Below are 16,511 nucleotides of genomic sequence, written 5' to 3'. Positions count from 1 at the left end.
ACTCCCAGAGCCAGGGTCCAGGGGCGTGCACATGGTTGCACTGGGGCAGGAGGATGAGATGGAGGTTTTACCTCCAGGGGAGTGCAGTGGCACTCCAGGAAGCTCAATCAGCTGGGGTCAGCATCAGTGAAGACTGCACAGGTCCTCAGTGGTGGAAGTTGTCAGTGTCTGTGGTGGTGGCAATGGCCGCTGGGGTCCTCCTGCTCTCCTTTTCCCCCACTGGAGGAGGTAACACCAAGAGACTCTCTCTTGGTTACAAGCTACAGGCAGGCTTGTAGCTGGATCCCTCAACTCTACCTCACTGTTTTTCCTGTCAATCACACTGCTGCCCTGAATGTAAGGGCTTTTAGAGAACTTCCAGTACACATGTCAGTCTGCAGACATATTTTGGGGGGGCCAAACACTACTCTTTTTTTTGAGGAATAACAGCCCTGAGCTAACATCCATGCCAATCCTCCTCTTTTGCTGAGGAAGACTGGCCCTGAGCTAAGATCCGTGCCCATCTTCCTCCACTTTATGTGGGACGCCGCCACAGCATGGCCTGGACAAGCAGTGCATCGGTGCGTGTCCAGGATCTGAACCTGGGCTGCCAGCAGGGGAATGTGAACACTTAACCGCTACACCATGTGGCCTGCCCCGAAACACTATTTTTTAAAATTAAATTAGCACCCAATAGTCATAAATTAGGAGATTTCACATTAAATTCTAGATTTTTGCCATCTCATGCATATTCACATGACCATAATCAGCTAGAGCTGAGGATCAGTTGCTCTCTTTGGTTAGAGCATGTATTCTTCAGTTCACCAAAATCTACACTACTCCCTGTTGTATTGCATTAAGCAGCTTCCATTTATTTCCTAGTGTTCATGTTTTAGAGATCCTTTGAGTTTGCATCTCTGGACTAGTCTGATCTTCATCTTTTTACAAATGAAGAAATGGAAGGCTAAGGAGGGAGAATAACTTCCCAAGGTCTACTGAAAGAATCTATGGCAGTGAAAGGTCAAGGGCCCAGGCCTCCACTCCTCAGGCTAGTGCACTCTGTTCTGCCCTGTGTGGCCTGACCCATAAACAGCTGCCATCTTGTGGGTGTGATTTGGCAAGCTAGGCATCAACTTTGGTCCTTCATTTAGTGGAGGCTACAGTGCCTAGAGCCTTGTCAGGCTACACCTGTGTGAAGGGAGATACATGCAACACAGGTTGTGGCATGTCCCCTCACTCCACAGTCTGGCTGAGTGAAAGAGAGAGAGAAGGAGGGTGGAAGGGGGCTGGTGCTGCTCCAGAGATATCAAAGAGAAGGAGATTTTGGCTGTCGGTGGGTAGGGGAACTAGACTCAGTAGCGGGTCAGGGCCTTGGTGGGCTTGCCACAGGAGTGAGGGCTAAGTCTCAGTTTTCTGGAGCCAAAAATGTATTTTACTGCCCCCCTCAGAGATGCTTAGGCTCAGGAACACAAATCCTCATCAATCAAATTCTTTAAAGCTTGATGTAAGAAAGAATAGCTGTCAACTCATTAATTTTCCCTGAGGGACAGAGCTGATCAGGTCACTCACAACCACCATTCATTCAAGGGCCTTCTTTCCTGGTAGGTCAATTTCCTTTGAGGCTGAATGCATACTTAGGAGACTTCTTGATTGTCAGAGAATTAGGACAAAGGAGCTTCAACATTCTTGAAAGATGTTTCTCTCGATTCTTTTTATTGATTGTGATCTCCATAGCTCAAGTTTTCCTCTGAGTATCAGAGCCATACTCACACCTTCTTAGAAATTGTAAGACTACACTGCTCCCCTTTTCCAAGCCTATACACCCTCCTCTACATACGCTCTGCTAAGACAACACAACAATTACCTCAAACAAGTTATAACACATTCAAGCAGATTCATCACATTTTTGGACTAGGAGGTACTTAGAGATCCCCTGGTCCTGTCCCTTCATTTTAAAGAAATGAAATTTCCACTCAAGGAGCAGGATTTGTTCAAGGTCATGTGGCAAATTAAGAGCAAAACTGACACCCAAATTCCAGGGCTCTCGATCTCTATGCCAAAGCACTTCCCTCTTCAGCAGTGACTGAATGACATCTTTTTGAGGATCCGCTTACCTACCTGACTGAGTTGAGAAATACAGGGGCCCTGTCAACATACATTTGCACATACCCTCTTTGGTTTTTGGCTGGGTCACTTTTGTAGGCAGTTTGCTTCATCTAGTACGGGTGGATTTTTGCTAGCTTTTATTTCAGAGATCTTTCCCTGCTTTCATATCCCTATCCTGAGACAGTACCGTCTTTGGGTGTTGTAGGTCTCAACACACTGCCCATGGTGGGTCGTGGTCCTTATTCCTGCCAGAGGGCCCTCCTTCATATCTGGAAAAGGACAGACTCTGGAACGGGGTAGCAATCCTCCTGAGAACTTTTCATATTTCAATTTCCTCTCCTAGAAAATGAGGATAACGTACATAAACCACTTCACAAAAGACTCATTGACAGAGTTAGGAAGGCTTCAGCATCCATGAATCCACACGTATTGTGGAAAGTTCCTCTGTCCACTGAGACCGGACCTGCCTATGAAAGATTCCTAAATGCCCATACATCTTCCCCCTTGGCATTTCCTGGGCTACCATTCCTGCTTGGAATTGCTAATATAGCCTGCATATTGGCTCTTGCCTTAGAAGAGAATCAGGAAATGAATCAGATTCATTCTGAAAGGCAATTGGAAATGTCTTCTACTCTCTCCTCTTGTCCTCTTTTCAGTACCATCTTCCAGATTTTATCTTGATCCTCCTCCAAGGGCCAAGTGCCTTCTGCTAGAGTCAGGAATGTTCTTGCCATCAAGGGTCACCAGATCCTCTTAGGAAACACTGATACAAAGTTGCTGTTGTTATCTTCTAAGCATGCTTAAAATGTCCAGAAAGGGAAAATGATATAGCTTTTAAGTAAGGAAAAGTTCTAAGAAAGAGTGGCTTTAAAATTTATCCTGGAACCAGGTAGAAATGATAATATTCAGCATTTTGTCAACTAAACTCAAGGAGGGACCATATGACCTGATCCATATGGTTTAATGTGGTAAGTAGGAGAGGCTGCAGGCTTCTGGAATTTTACATACTTCCTGCCTGAACTCCACAGACCAAGCTTCTGGAAATAAAGAAAACTAAACCATAATGGAATGATGTCTGCATGAGCTCACTCAGAGTGGCATGAAGTCCTAAGAAAAGGAGATGGGGATTTTGATACTTATTAGAAGGAAAGTAGACTAACATTGATAGAACATCAACCATAGGTCAGACTCTGTGCTAGACACTTTACATATGTTGTCTCATTCAATCCTCATAACAAGATTATTCCAATCCTACAGATGAGAAAACTGAGGCGCAGAGAGTTTGATATTGTTGTATTTTGGCTGCCAAGCATGCATTTCTCCTCCTTTTGATAAAATCTCTCTCTTATTTTATTTTAAGGACCCAAGCTTTCTCCAGTAGTCGTCCATGTACTTTAGGCAGAGTTCCAAGGGTGAGGTATGTGATCTAGTCGTGACCAATCAGCACAGTGATTTCTAGCCACAGTGATTGGTTCAGGGAGTTGCACATGACTCAAAGTGGTCTGAAGTAGAGTAAGTCTTGGACTTGCATGGGAATTCCCAGGAAGTATCCCTTCTCCAACACACACACACACACACACACTCAAGCGTGGAATGATGTAGCATGGAACTGCTGGCAGCCATCTTGCCATCTTGAAGGGACAGCCTGCCTGACTGTGGAGCCAGCTGGGAGACAGGGCCTAGAGAGAGAGAGAGACAGAGAGACAGAGGCTAGATCCCAGTTACAGCCTTGGAGCCCCTGGCTCAAGCTGCATTTACACTTGAACTTTTCAGTTGCATAAGCCCGTACATTCTCCTTTTTGTTTAAACCAATTTAAGTTGGGGTTTCTGACACTTTCAGTGAAAATAATTCTGACTAACATAGTGAGCGACTTGTTCAAATTCACCAATCTAATAAGTAGAAGAACTGGAATTGAAACCTATGTAACTACAGCTTTTCTAAACTATATTGCCTCCTAGAGGATCTTTGAATCCACTAGGCCAATCCCCTTCTTGAATCCACCTTGAGTTTTTTTACACCTGGGAGACTTTCCTCTAACCATGCTTCAGGTAATTAAGTGCTTTCTTAAGGGTTGGCGCTAGCATTAAACATAGTCTTCCAGGTGTGGTCTGGCCAACCCAGGAAAGAACAGGATGACTACTTCCTTTCTTATAGATCACATACTTCTGTTATTGCAGCCACTGATGGTACTAGGCTTTTCTAAAGCCATACCACACTGTTGACTCACCATGAACTTAACTTCAACCCTTGAATTCTTCCATATCTACTATTGCTGAACCATGTCTAACTCAGCCTGAACTTGTCCTACTAAGTATTTTAAAATAATTATTACAATTCAGCATCTTTTAGTATATTCACAAAGTTGTGCAACCATTATCACTATAATTCCAGAATATTTTCATCACTCCCAGAAGAAATCTCATATCCATTAGCAGCTGCTCCACATTTCTCTCCTCTAGCAGCTCCTGTAAACTACTAATCTACTTTGTGTTTATGCATTTTTCCATTCTGGACATTTCATATAAGTGGAATCACACAGTATATAGCCTTTTGTGTCAGGCTTCTTTTACTTAGCAATTTTCGTTTCATCCATGTTGTAGAATGAATCAATACTTCATTGTTTTAAAATTTTCTTTATTGTGGTAAAATATAAGCATAATATGTATCATTTTAATCATTTCTAAGTATACAATTCAGTGGTATTGATTATAATCACAATGTCATGTAACCATCATCACTCTCTATACTCAAAACTTTTTCATCATACCCAACATAGACTCTGTACCCATTAAACAATAACTCCCATTTCCTGTTCCCCCATCCCTTGGTAACCTCTATTCTACTTTCTGTCTCTATGAATTTGCCTATTTGGGGTAATTCACATAAGTAGACTCATACAATATGTGTCCTATTGTGTCTGGTTTATTTCACTTAGCATAATGTTTCCCAGGTTCATCCATGTTGACCCATGTACCAGAATTTCATTTCTTTTTAAGGCTGAATAATGTTTCATTGTATGGATAGACTATCCTTTTTATCTATTCATCTGTCATTGGACATTCAGGTTGTTTTTCCACTTTTTGGCTATTGTGAACAATGCTGCTGTGAACAATGGTGTACAAGTATCTGTTTGAGTCCCTGCTTTCAGATTTTTAATGTAGATACCTAGAAGTGAAATTAGTGGGTCACATGGCAGTCCTATGTTTAACTTTTTGAGGAATGACCAAACTGTTTTCCATAGTAGCTATATCACTTTATATTCCCGACAGCAATGCATGAGGGTTCCAATTTCTCCACATCCTCACTAACTTATTGTTTTCATTTTTTTAAAATTTTAGCCATCCTAGTGGGTGTGAAGTGTTATCTCATTGTGGTTTTGAATTTTATTTCCCTAATGACTAATGATGTTGAGTAATTTTTCATATGGTTAGTGGCCATTTGTATTTTTTTTTTGGAGAAACTTCTGTTAAGTCTTCTGCCTATTTTTGAATTGATCTATTTATTATTTTGTTGTGGACTTGTGGAAGTTCTTTATGTATTCTGGATATTAATTCCTTGTCAAATATATGATCTGTAAATATTTTCTCCCATTCTGCGGGTTGCCTTTTCACTTTCTTGATACACGAGTTCTAATTTTGATGAAGTCCAATTTATCTATTTTTTTGTTGTTGTTTCCTTGTGCTTTTGGTGTCATATCTATGAAATCATTGCCAAATCCAATGTCATGAAGATTTTCTCCTATGTTTTCTTCTAAGAATTTTATAGCTTTAGCTTTAATGTTTAGAACTTTAATCCGTTTTGAGTTAATTTTGTATATGGTGTAAGGTAAGTGTTCAACTTTATTCTTTTGCATGTGGTTATCCAATTTTCTCAACATCGTTTGTTAAAAGACTCTTTTTTCATCAAGTGATCTTGGCATTCATAGAATGATCATAGAATGGTCAAAAATCAATCGACCATATATGTGACGGTTTGTTTCTGGGCTCTCTACTCTATTCCATAGGTCTATATGTCTGTCTGTACTCCAGAAATCATATTGTTTAATTACTGTAGCTTTGTAGTAAATTTTGAAGTCTAGAAGTGTGAGTCTCCAAATGTGTTCTTTTTCAAGATTGTTTGGCTATTTGGGCCCTTTGAGATTCTGTATGAATTTGAGAATTGGCTTTTTCATTTCTTTGAAAAAAGTTATTGCAATTTTGATAAGGATTGTAGTGAATCTACAGATTACTTTTGGTAGTACTGGCATCTTAAAAAATGTTGTCTTCCTATCCTTGAACACAGGATATCATCACACATTTAGATTTTCTTTAAATTTTTTCAGTAATGTTTTATAGTTTTGGGATAGGCCTTTCACCTCCTTGATTAAATTTATTTCTATTTTATTATTTTCGATGTTATTGTAAATGGTCATGGTGAAGAATCTTTTCAATATGCATTTGGATTTGATTTACCAATATTTATTGGGGATTTTTGCATCTATATTCATAAGGGATATTTGTCTGTAATTTTCTTTTCTTGTGATGTCTTTATCTGGCTTTGGTATCAAGGTACCATTGGCCTCATAGAATGAGTTTGGAAGTGTTCCCTCTTCCTCAATTCTTTAGAAGAGCTTGAGAAGGATTGGTGTTAATTCTTCTTTAAATGTTTAGTGGAATTCACCAGTGAAGCCATCTGGTCTAGGACTGTTATTTGTTGGAGGGTTTTGATTACTGTTTCAATCTCTTTACTTGTTATAGGTCTGTTGAAATTTTCTATTTCTTCTTGAGTTAGTTTAGGTAATTTTTGTGTTTCAAGGAACTTGCTCATTTCTTTTAGGTTATCTATTGTGTTGGCACACAATTGTTCATAGTAGTCTCTTATAATCACCCCCCTTTTTTTTTTATTATGGTGAAGAAGATTGGCCATGAGCTAACATCTGTGCAAATCTGCCTTCATCTTATAGATGGGATGCCACCACAGCATGGCTTGATGAGTGCTGTGTAGGTCCTTGCCCAGGATCTGAACCCACAAACCCCTGGGCTGCTGAAGTGGAGTGTGTGAACCCAACCACTATGCTACCGGGCCTGCCCCTCTTATGATCCTTTTTTACCTCTGTACGGTTGGTAGTACTGTCCCCACTTTCATTTCTGAGTTTAATTATTTGTGTCTTCTCTTTTTTGTCTAAATTTCAATCTAGATAAAGGTTTGCAAGTTTTGTCAATCTTTCTAAAGAAACAGTTTTGGTTTCATTGATTTTTTTTAATTCTGTTTCTATTGACTATTTTGTTTATCTCTGCTCTAACCTTTATTATTCCTTTCTTCTGTCAGCTTTGGGTTTATTTTGCTCTTCTTTTTCAAGTTCCTTCAGGTGTAAAGTTAAATTATTGATTTGAGATCTTTCTTCTTTTTTATTTTTATTTATTTATTTATTTATTTATTTTATTTTTTTTGTGAGGAAGATCAGCCCTATGCTAACATCTGCCAATCCTCCTCTTTTTTTTGCTGAGGAAGACTGGCCCTGGGCTAACATCTGTGCCCAGCTTCTTCCATTTTGTATGGGACGCTGCCACAGCATGGCTTGCCAAGCGGTGCGTCGGTGCACGCCTGGGATCCGAACCGGCGAACCCCGGGCCACCGCAGCGGAGCGTGCGCAGTTAACCGCTTGCGCCACTGGGCCGGCCCCACTTCTTTTTGAATGTGTGCATTTACAGCTATAAATTTCCCTCTGAGCCCTGCTTTCACTGCACGCTGTAAGTTTCTGTATGTTGTGTTTTCGTTTTCATTTGTCTCTAAGTATTTTTAATTTCCCTTATGATTTCTTCTTTGACCCATTGGTTGTTCAAAAGTGTGTCATTTAATTTTTACATTTTTGTGGATTTTCCAGTTTTCCTACTGTTATTTATTTCTAACTTCATCCCATGATAGACGTTACTTTGAATGATTTCTATCTTTTAAAATCTATTGAGACTTGTTTTGTGGCCTAATATATGGTCTATCCTGAAGAATGTCCCATGTGCATTTGAGAAGATTGTGTATTCTGTTGTTATTGGGTGGAGTATTCTGCATATATCTGTTAAGTCTAACTGATTTATTGTGTTGTTCAAGTCTTCTATTTCCTTACTTAGCTTCTGTCTGGTTGTTCTACCCATTATTGAAAGTAGGGTATTGAAGTCCCCAACTATTATTGTAGAACTGTCTATCACTCCTTTCAATTCCATGAAGGTTTGCTTCCTATATTTTGAAAGTCTTTCATTAGATCCATAAATGTTTATAATTATTATATCTGCTTGCTACACTAAACCTTTTATTAACATATAATGTCCTTCTTTGTCTCCTCTAATATTTTTGGATTTAAAGTCTATTTTGTCTCGTAATAATATAGCCACTCCAACTCTCTTTTGGTTACTATTTGTATGGAATATCTTTCTCCATCTTTTCACTTTCAACCTATTTGTGTCTTTTGATCTAAAATGAGTCTCTTGTAGACAGGAGATAGTTGGGTTATGTTTTTTTTTCAATCTATTCTGCCAATCTCTGCCTTTTAAATGAAGTGTTTAATCAATTTACACTTAAAATAATGATAACAAAGGACTTATTTCTGCCATTTTTCTATTTTTTTTCTGTCTATGTCAACTTTTTCCCTCTTATTTTCTCCATTATTACCTTCTTTTGCATTTAGTTAATTTTTTGTATTGAACCATCTTGATTCCCTTCTCATTTTCTTTTGTGTATATTCTACAGATATTTTCTTTGTGGCTACATGAGGATTACATTTAACATGCTAAAGTAATAAAAGTCTAATTTGAATTTATGTCAACTTAACTTCAATAGCATACAAAAACTCTGCTCCTCTAAAGTTATGACAACCCCTTTTTGTTACTGACGTTAAAATTACATCTTTATACACTGTATGCCCAATAACATAGATAAATAATTATTTTTTATGCATTAGTCTTTGAAATCATGTAGAAAATAAAAAGTGGAGTTACACACCAAAATTGCGATAACACTAGGTTTTATAATTGTCCATGTATTTACCTTTACTGGGGATCTTTATTTTTTCATTCAGCCTCAAATTACTATCTAGTTTCCTTTGATTTCAATCTGATAGACTCCCTATAGCATTTCTTGCAGGGCAGGTCTAGTGGTAACGAGACCGCTTGACTTTTGTCTGAAAATGTATTAGTTTCTCTGTAATTTTTGAAGAATGTTATTGCTGGATATAGAATTCTCAGTGACAGGTTTTTTTTTTCTTTCAGCTCTTTGAATATATCGACCCCCTGCCTTTTGGCTTCCAAGGTTTCTGATGAGAAATCAGCTGAAAAAATTATTGAAGATCCCTTACATGTGATGAGTTGCTTCTCTCTTTTTTCTTCCAAGGATTCTTTCTTTGTCTTGGCTTTCAACAGCTTGATTATAATGGGTCTCAGTGTGAGTCTCATTCAGTATATCTTATTTGGAGTTTGTTGAGACTCTTGGATTTATAGATTCATGTCTTTCATCAAATTTAGGAAATGTTTAGTGATTATTTCTTCAAATACTCTTTTTACCCCTTTCCTTCTCTCTTCTCTTTCTGGAACCCCCACAATGCATATGTTTGTTTTCTTGATGGTGTCCTATGAGTCTCTTAGGATCTGTTCACTTTTCTTCCATCTTTATCTTCATCAGACTTTATAGCTTCAATTGTCCTGTCTTCAAGTTTATTGATTCTTTTTTTCTGCCTGTTTAAATCTACTTTTGAATACCTCTAGTTGATGTTTCATTTCAGTTATTGTATTTTGCAGCTCCAGCATTGCTTTTCAGTTCCTCTTTGTATTTTCTCTCTCTTTATTGTATTCTCATTTTATTCATAGATTGTTTTCTTGTCTTTGTCTATGTCCTTCTTTAGCTCTTTGAGCATCTTTAACACAGTTGTTTTAAAGTCTTTGTTTAGTAATTTCATCATCTGGGCTTCCTTAGTGGAGGATTCTGTTGATTTATTTTGTTCACTTAAATGGGCCATACTTTCATGTTACTTTTTATGCCTTTTTATTTTCTGTTGAAAACTCGAAATTTAAATCATAATGTGGTAAATCTGGAAATCAGATTTTCCTACTTTGTTAGGGTTTGCTATTTTTCAGATTGCTGTAGGGTCTCTATGTGCCAGATATCAGCCTGAGGTGAAAGTTTAAGGTCTTCTCAGATCTTTTCTGAGTGTGTGTCTTTCCCTGGTCATATGCAGTGGCTTTCTAAATTCCCCCATATATTCAGTTGCTTTTAAATGTTCCAATCTTTAAATGCTTGTCTCCCAAAAGGAGAAAAAGGGAGAAAAAAACAAAAAACAGGAGCCGTCCCTTTAAATCTCCTGGAAGCTGCTTCAACCTGAAGGAGATGAAACAATGGATGTGGGGGATCAAACAGTGACAACCTGCTTCTTTATCTGAACCTCTGTGATCAGAAGCAACAATTAATGATCAGAATACAGATCCCTAATATTTGGAGGATAAGGCCCTTATTACCAACCCTGCCTCTCACAAACCTTTTCCAGAATGCAGGCATGGCTGCCTGTTATGGAGGGGGGTCCACACTGATGGCTGAAATTAAGCATAATTTACCAGCCAGCTTTCCCCTGGAAACTCCAATTGTTTGAGTAGAATCCACAGTTCCAAAATAGATGCTTCAGCAGTTTCTGACAATACATTTTTGTCTAGTGTGGAGAAACAGATTCCTAATGGTTCCTACTCTGCCATCTTCCCTGATATCACTTCCACTTCATTGCTTTCTATGACTGAATAATATTTCATTGTATGGATAGACTGCATTTTGTTTCTGTTCATCAGTTGGTGGACATTTGGATTGTTTTCAATTTTTTGGCTACTATAGATAATGCTGCTATGAACATTTGTGTACAAGTTTTTGTATGGACATAAGTTTTCATTTCTCTTGGGTATATACCTAGGAGTGGAATTTCAGAGTCATATGGTAACTCTATGTTTAACTTTTTGAGAAATTGCCAGACGGTTTTCCGCAGTGGCTACACCATTTTACATCTCTAATAGCAATATATGAATGTTCCAATTTCTCCCCATCCTCACCAACAGTTGTTGTTATTTTTTTTATTATTATAGTCATCACAGAAGGTGTAAAGTGGCATCTCATTGTGATTTGAATTTGTGTTTCCCTAATGATTAATTACATTGAGCATCTTTTCATGTGCCTTTTGGACATTTGTATATATTCTTTGGAGAAATGTCTATTCACATCCTTGCACATTTTTAAGTTGTATTAATTGCCTTTTATTGTCGAGTTGTAATGCATTCAGTTTTTTATATATTATGGATACCAGACACTTAACAGGTATGTGATTTATAAAAATTTTCTCCCATTCTGTTGGTTGTCTTTTCACTTTATTGATAGCATCCTTTGAAGTACAACATTTTTAATTTTTATGAACTCTAATTTATCTATTTTTTTCTTTTATTGCTTATATTTTTGGTGTCATATCTAAAAATCCGTTGCCAAATCCAAGGTCATGAAAATGTGTATCTATATTTTCTTCTACAAGTTTTATTGTTTAAGCTCCTACATTTAGGTCTTTGGACTATTTTCAGTTAATTTTTTTATAGGTTTGAAGTAGAATTCAAATTAATTGTTTTGCATGTGGATATCTAGTTGTTCTAGTGAAATTTGTTTAAAAGACTATTTTTTCCCCATGAAATGGTCTTGGCATCATTGTCAAAACTTAGTTGACCACAGATGTATGTCCTATTCATTTACAGAAACCAAAATATCTTTGTATTTAATTTTATGGGCCTTTATGCTATTAATGTTAATAATATAGCAGCAGTAGCCACAATGATAGTAGTAATAAGAGCAGTAACCATATATTGGGTATGATTATTTATCTAATTACAAATCCACTCAACTGCCCTGTCAGTCAATCTATATTTATCTGTTTTGACCAAGAGACAATCATAAAAGATGTGGTAAGTGCCCCACCATAGGTCAGATAATCATATATCTCCTTATCCCCAATTCATAAGGCTAGTTGCATTGCATAAAGGCAATGCAGTTGATTCATCTGACATGTTGTTTGTATTCCAGATAAGCCTATGATGGTTGTCCTGATTACCACTTCCTTTTCTAAGTTACCATAAACCATTTTTTCCATTATCTGTTCCAGAAACTTGCATAATGTCAAAGTCAAGTTGTTTGGTCCCTGGTTTTCAATATCTTCATTTTCCTTTTTGGAAAAATGAGGCATTTTTCTATTTCCTACACTTCACAATTTCTTCCACTCTCAAGGATCATTGTTTAATGGTTTTATTGGAATGAAACCCAGCATGGCAATGAGGACTTTGAAAATATCAGTGAGGTGCTCTGAGACATGCTTAGTTTGGTTTGCCTGGGGGAAGAAAAATTCTCTTATTTCAGGATCCCCCTGCTTCTCTGGGTTACCATGAGTAAAATTTCTAGATCATGACAGATTTAGGGGCCCCAGAGAATGGAATAGCCACTTAGGGAAGCTGAGCCATCTGATTCTTTAGACAAGTCTAAAGAGTCAAAAAAGAGATAACACACTGGGTGACCTTGGGTAAATCTTTTCTGCCTCTCTAGACTTTGATTTCCCCACCTGTAAAATGAGGGGGTAGAATAAGGAGACTCTGAAGATCCCTTCAGCTCTGGGACTGGATGTGCCTATATAGTAGTGACAGGACTCCAGATGAGGATGAGAATGGAGAGATACCTATAAAAGAAGTAAGTAAAAGGTACCAATCCCTTCCCCAGAAAAAAAATCTGGCCTCTTTCCCCCACCTGCCCTATCACCAATGTATTCTTGACCCCAGAATAAACATACACAAACAGGCTTAGAGAAAGGCAGGCCGGCAGGAGCCTGCAAGGCTATAACCTTTGGGTTGTTTCCGTTGCCTGGCCCCCAGGGGCTTAGAACAGGAATTCTCTCAGGAGAGGAGACAGAGAGGGCTGTATAGCCCAGAACCATTTTCTTCTCCTTTTCAAGGAGAGAGGATAAGAGTCCCCACTGGCAGGGTGGAGGTTGGGGACAGAGGTGTGGCAAAGAGCATAAATTCTTTACAGAAAATTAAAATAACTCCAGGAAAAGCAATTATAAAGCAAAAGCCATTGGCTTCAGGGTGGCCAAGCACTAACAAGAAAAGGGGCCTGTGTCAGTCTGATGATTCATTATAACAGCACTTCTGCAGGGGGTGGAACAGCAACCCCAAGCCAGATGTCTGTCTTGTGGAGAGGACGCAGACTCCCAGAAGCTGGGAGGGTGGGGAATAATGCATCTTGGGAATTGGCAGAGGACAGTATAAAGAGGGAGTTTGCGGAGGTGAGAGAAGAAGGTGCTTGGGAACAAATCAGGGTGACAAGTCAACAACAGTGAGAAGAGGAAGAAAATTCACGTTGATTATCTTCCATGCATCTGATTCTATACTGGACATTTTGTGTGTTGTTTCCCTTGTTACTCACAATAAGTCCAGAAGTCATTATTAGACTCATGTTATTGATACAGCAACTGAGGCACAAGCTGTGAAATAATTTGAACAAGATCACACAAATATTAATGATGAGGCTAGGATTCAAATTTAAGTCTACCTGCCTCCAAAGGGCTCCTTCCACCACATCAACCTGCTCCTTATCTTCTTAAAACTAAAACTACTTGCTTCTATCCTGACTTTCTATCCCTCTTCAGCTCATTGATTCTTTCTTTGTTCATCCACCTTTTCAGCAAGCATTTCTTGAGCCCCTATTACATAGTGAGCATATTCCTGAAGCTGAGAACATAAAGAATCTAGTCCTGGCCCATGAGGAGTTCTCAGCTAGTGGAGGATTCCAAAAATAAGTAAAATCTAATGTTATATAGTCTGTGCTACAATAAGAGTATGTAGGAGAAAGTGTGTTGGTATGGGCTTCCCCAGAGAAGTTAATGGGTGTGCACAGCCTTCTGGGATTGAAAGGAGGTTGCCAGTTGAGAAAGGGGCAAGAGCACCAAAAAAAGTACAGTAGTGTGAAAGAGCATGGTGCATTCAAGTGCAATGCAATAGTTTGCTATGATTAGAGCCTAGGGTGCAAGAGGATGGGGAAGTAGGGAGTGAGGCTGGAGAAATAGACCATGGTCAGATTATGGGAGGTTTAAATACAATTCTTTCATTTAGTCAGTAAATATTCATTGAATACCTACTATGTTCTAAGTACTATTCCAAGAGCTGAGCATATGTTAGTGAATAAGACAGGTAAAATTCCGGGCCCCTTAGAGCTTATATTCTAGCACAAGTAGATGTGGTATAAATAATAAAACATGGTATATACCTATGACATTGATACTTTCATTATTTTCATGTTATGGATGAGGCACTGAGGCACAGAGAGAATTCACCACCCACACAACTAGAAGTGTGAGGGTCAAAAGTTGAACCTAAGTAGTCTGACTATGAGGCTGTGAGATTAACCACTCAAATGTCTATCAACAGGGATAAACAGTGAAAGAATTGCTATGGGGTCAATTTATGTTAAACATTGGGCCATAGAAAGCTGACTCTGAAAGCCTAGAATTATAAACCAAGAGGGCCCTTAGAGACTATCTAATCCAGTGTGCCTTAAACTTGAGTCATCCATAAACCACTTTCAAAGTTTTTGCTGTTCTAACATTCATTCCTTTTTCTTCAATTAACACACTTCTTTTTATAGAGCAGTTTTTTGTTTACAAAAAACTTGTGGGGAAAGTACAAACAGTTTCCACATATTCCCTCACATATCCCCATAGAATATCCTTTATTATTAAAATCTTGCATTAGTGAGGTGCACTTGCGACAATTGATGAGCCAATATTGGTATGTTATTACTAATTAAAGTCCATGTTTACATTAAGGTGTTGTATACTCCTGATGTTGTACGTTCCATGGGTTTTGAAAAATGTATAATGTGTATTCATCATTATAGTGTCATACAGAATATTTTCACTGTCCTAAATATTCCCTGTGCTCCATCTATTTATCTTTACTTCATTCCCCCAGAAGAACTCCTGGCAACCACTGATCTTTTTACTATCTCAACAGTTTTGTCTTTTCCAGGATGTCATATAGTTGAAATCATACAGTATGTTACCTTTTCAGATTGGCTTATTTCACTTAGCAATATGTATTTAAGTTTCCTTATTATATTTTCATGGCTTTATAGTTCATTTATTTTTATCACTGACTAGTATTCCATTGTATAGATGTACCACAGGTTGTTTATACATTCAGCTATTGAAAGACATCTTGGTTGCTTCCAAGTTTTGGCAATTATGAATAAAGTTGCTATAAACATTAGTGCGAAGGTCTTTGTGTAAATAAGTTTTCAACTCATTTGGGTAAATAGCAAAACAGTGCAATTTCTGGATTGTATGGTAAGAGTATGATTAATTTTGTAAGAAACTGCCAAACTGTCTTCCAAAGTGGCTGTACCATATTGCATTTTCACTAGCAATGAATGAGGGTTCCTGTTGCTCCACATTCTCACCAGCCTTTGGTGTTGTGAGTGTTTGGGATTTTAGCCATTCTAATAGGTGTATTTCATAATTGTTGTAATTTGCAATTCCCTGATGACATATTATGTTGAGTACCTTTTCATATGCTTATGTGTATATCTTCTTTAGTGAGGTATCTGTTCAGATTCCCCCCCCTTTTTAATTGGGTTGTTTATTTTCTTATTGTTGAGCTTTAAGCATTCTTAGTAGATTTTGGATACCAGTCCTTTATCAGATATGTGTTTTGCAAAGATTTTCTCTGGTTCTCTGGCTTGTCTTTATATTCTCTTAACAGTGTCTTTCACTGAGCAGAAGTTTTTCATTTTAATGAAGTCCAACTTATCAAATTTTTTCTTTCATGGATAGTGCTTTTGTTCCTGTATCTAAAAGTCATCATCAAACCCAAATCTAAGGTCACCTAGATTTTCTCCTATGTTATTTTCTAGGAGTTTTATAGATTTGAATTCTACATTAAGTCTATGATTCTTTTTTTTCCAATTTTATTGAGAAATCATTGACATACATCACCTTGTAAGTTTAAGGTGTACAACATGATGGTTTGATTTACATATATTGTGAAATGATTACCACAATAGGTTTAGTTAACATCCATACTCTCATATAGATACAATAAAAAGAAAAAATTCTCCTTGTGATATGAACTCAGGATCCACTCTCTTAACAACTTTCCTCTATATGATACAGCACTGTTAACCATAGTTATCACGTTGTACATTACATCTCTAGTACTTATTTATCTTATAACTGGAAATATGTACTTTTTTACCACCTTCCTCCAATTCTCCCTCTCCGCATTCCCCATATTATTCATTTTTATTAAAGGTGGAAGACCTGTGTCTAGATTCATTTTTTGCATGTGGATGTCCAGTTGCTCCAGTACCATTTTTGAAAAGACTATGCTTTCTCCATTGAATT

Source organism: Ceratotherium simum, chromosome X (genome assembly GCF_057802395.1).
Source record: "Ceratotherium simum simum isolate JZ-2026a chromosome X, ASM5780239v1, whole genome shotgun sequence".
Taxonomy (NCBI): domain Eukaryota; kingdom Metazoa; phylum Chordata; class Mammalia; order Perissodactyla; family Rhinocerotidae; genus Ceratotherium; species Ceratotherium simum.
This window is presented reverse-complemented; position numbering follows the sequence as displayed.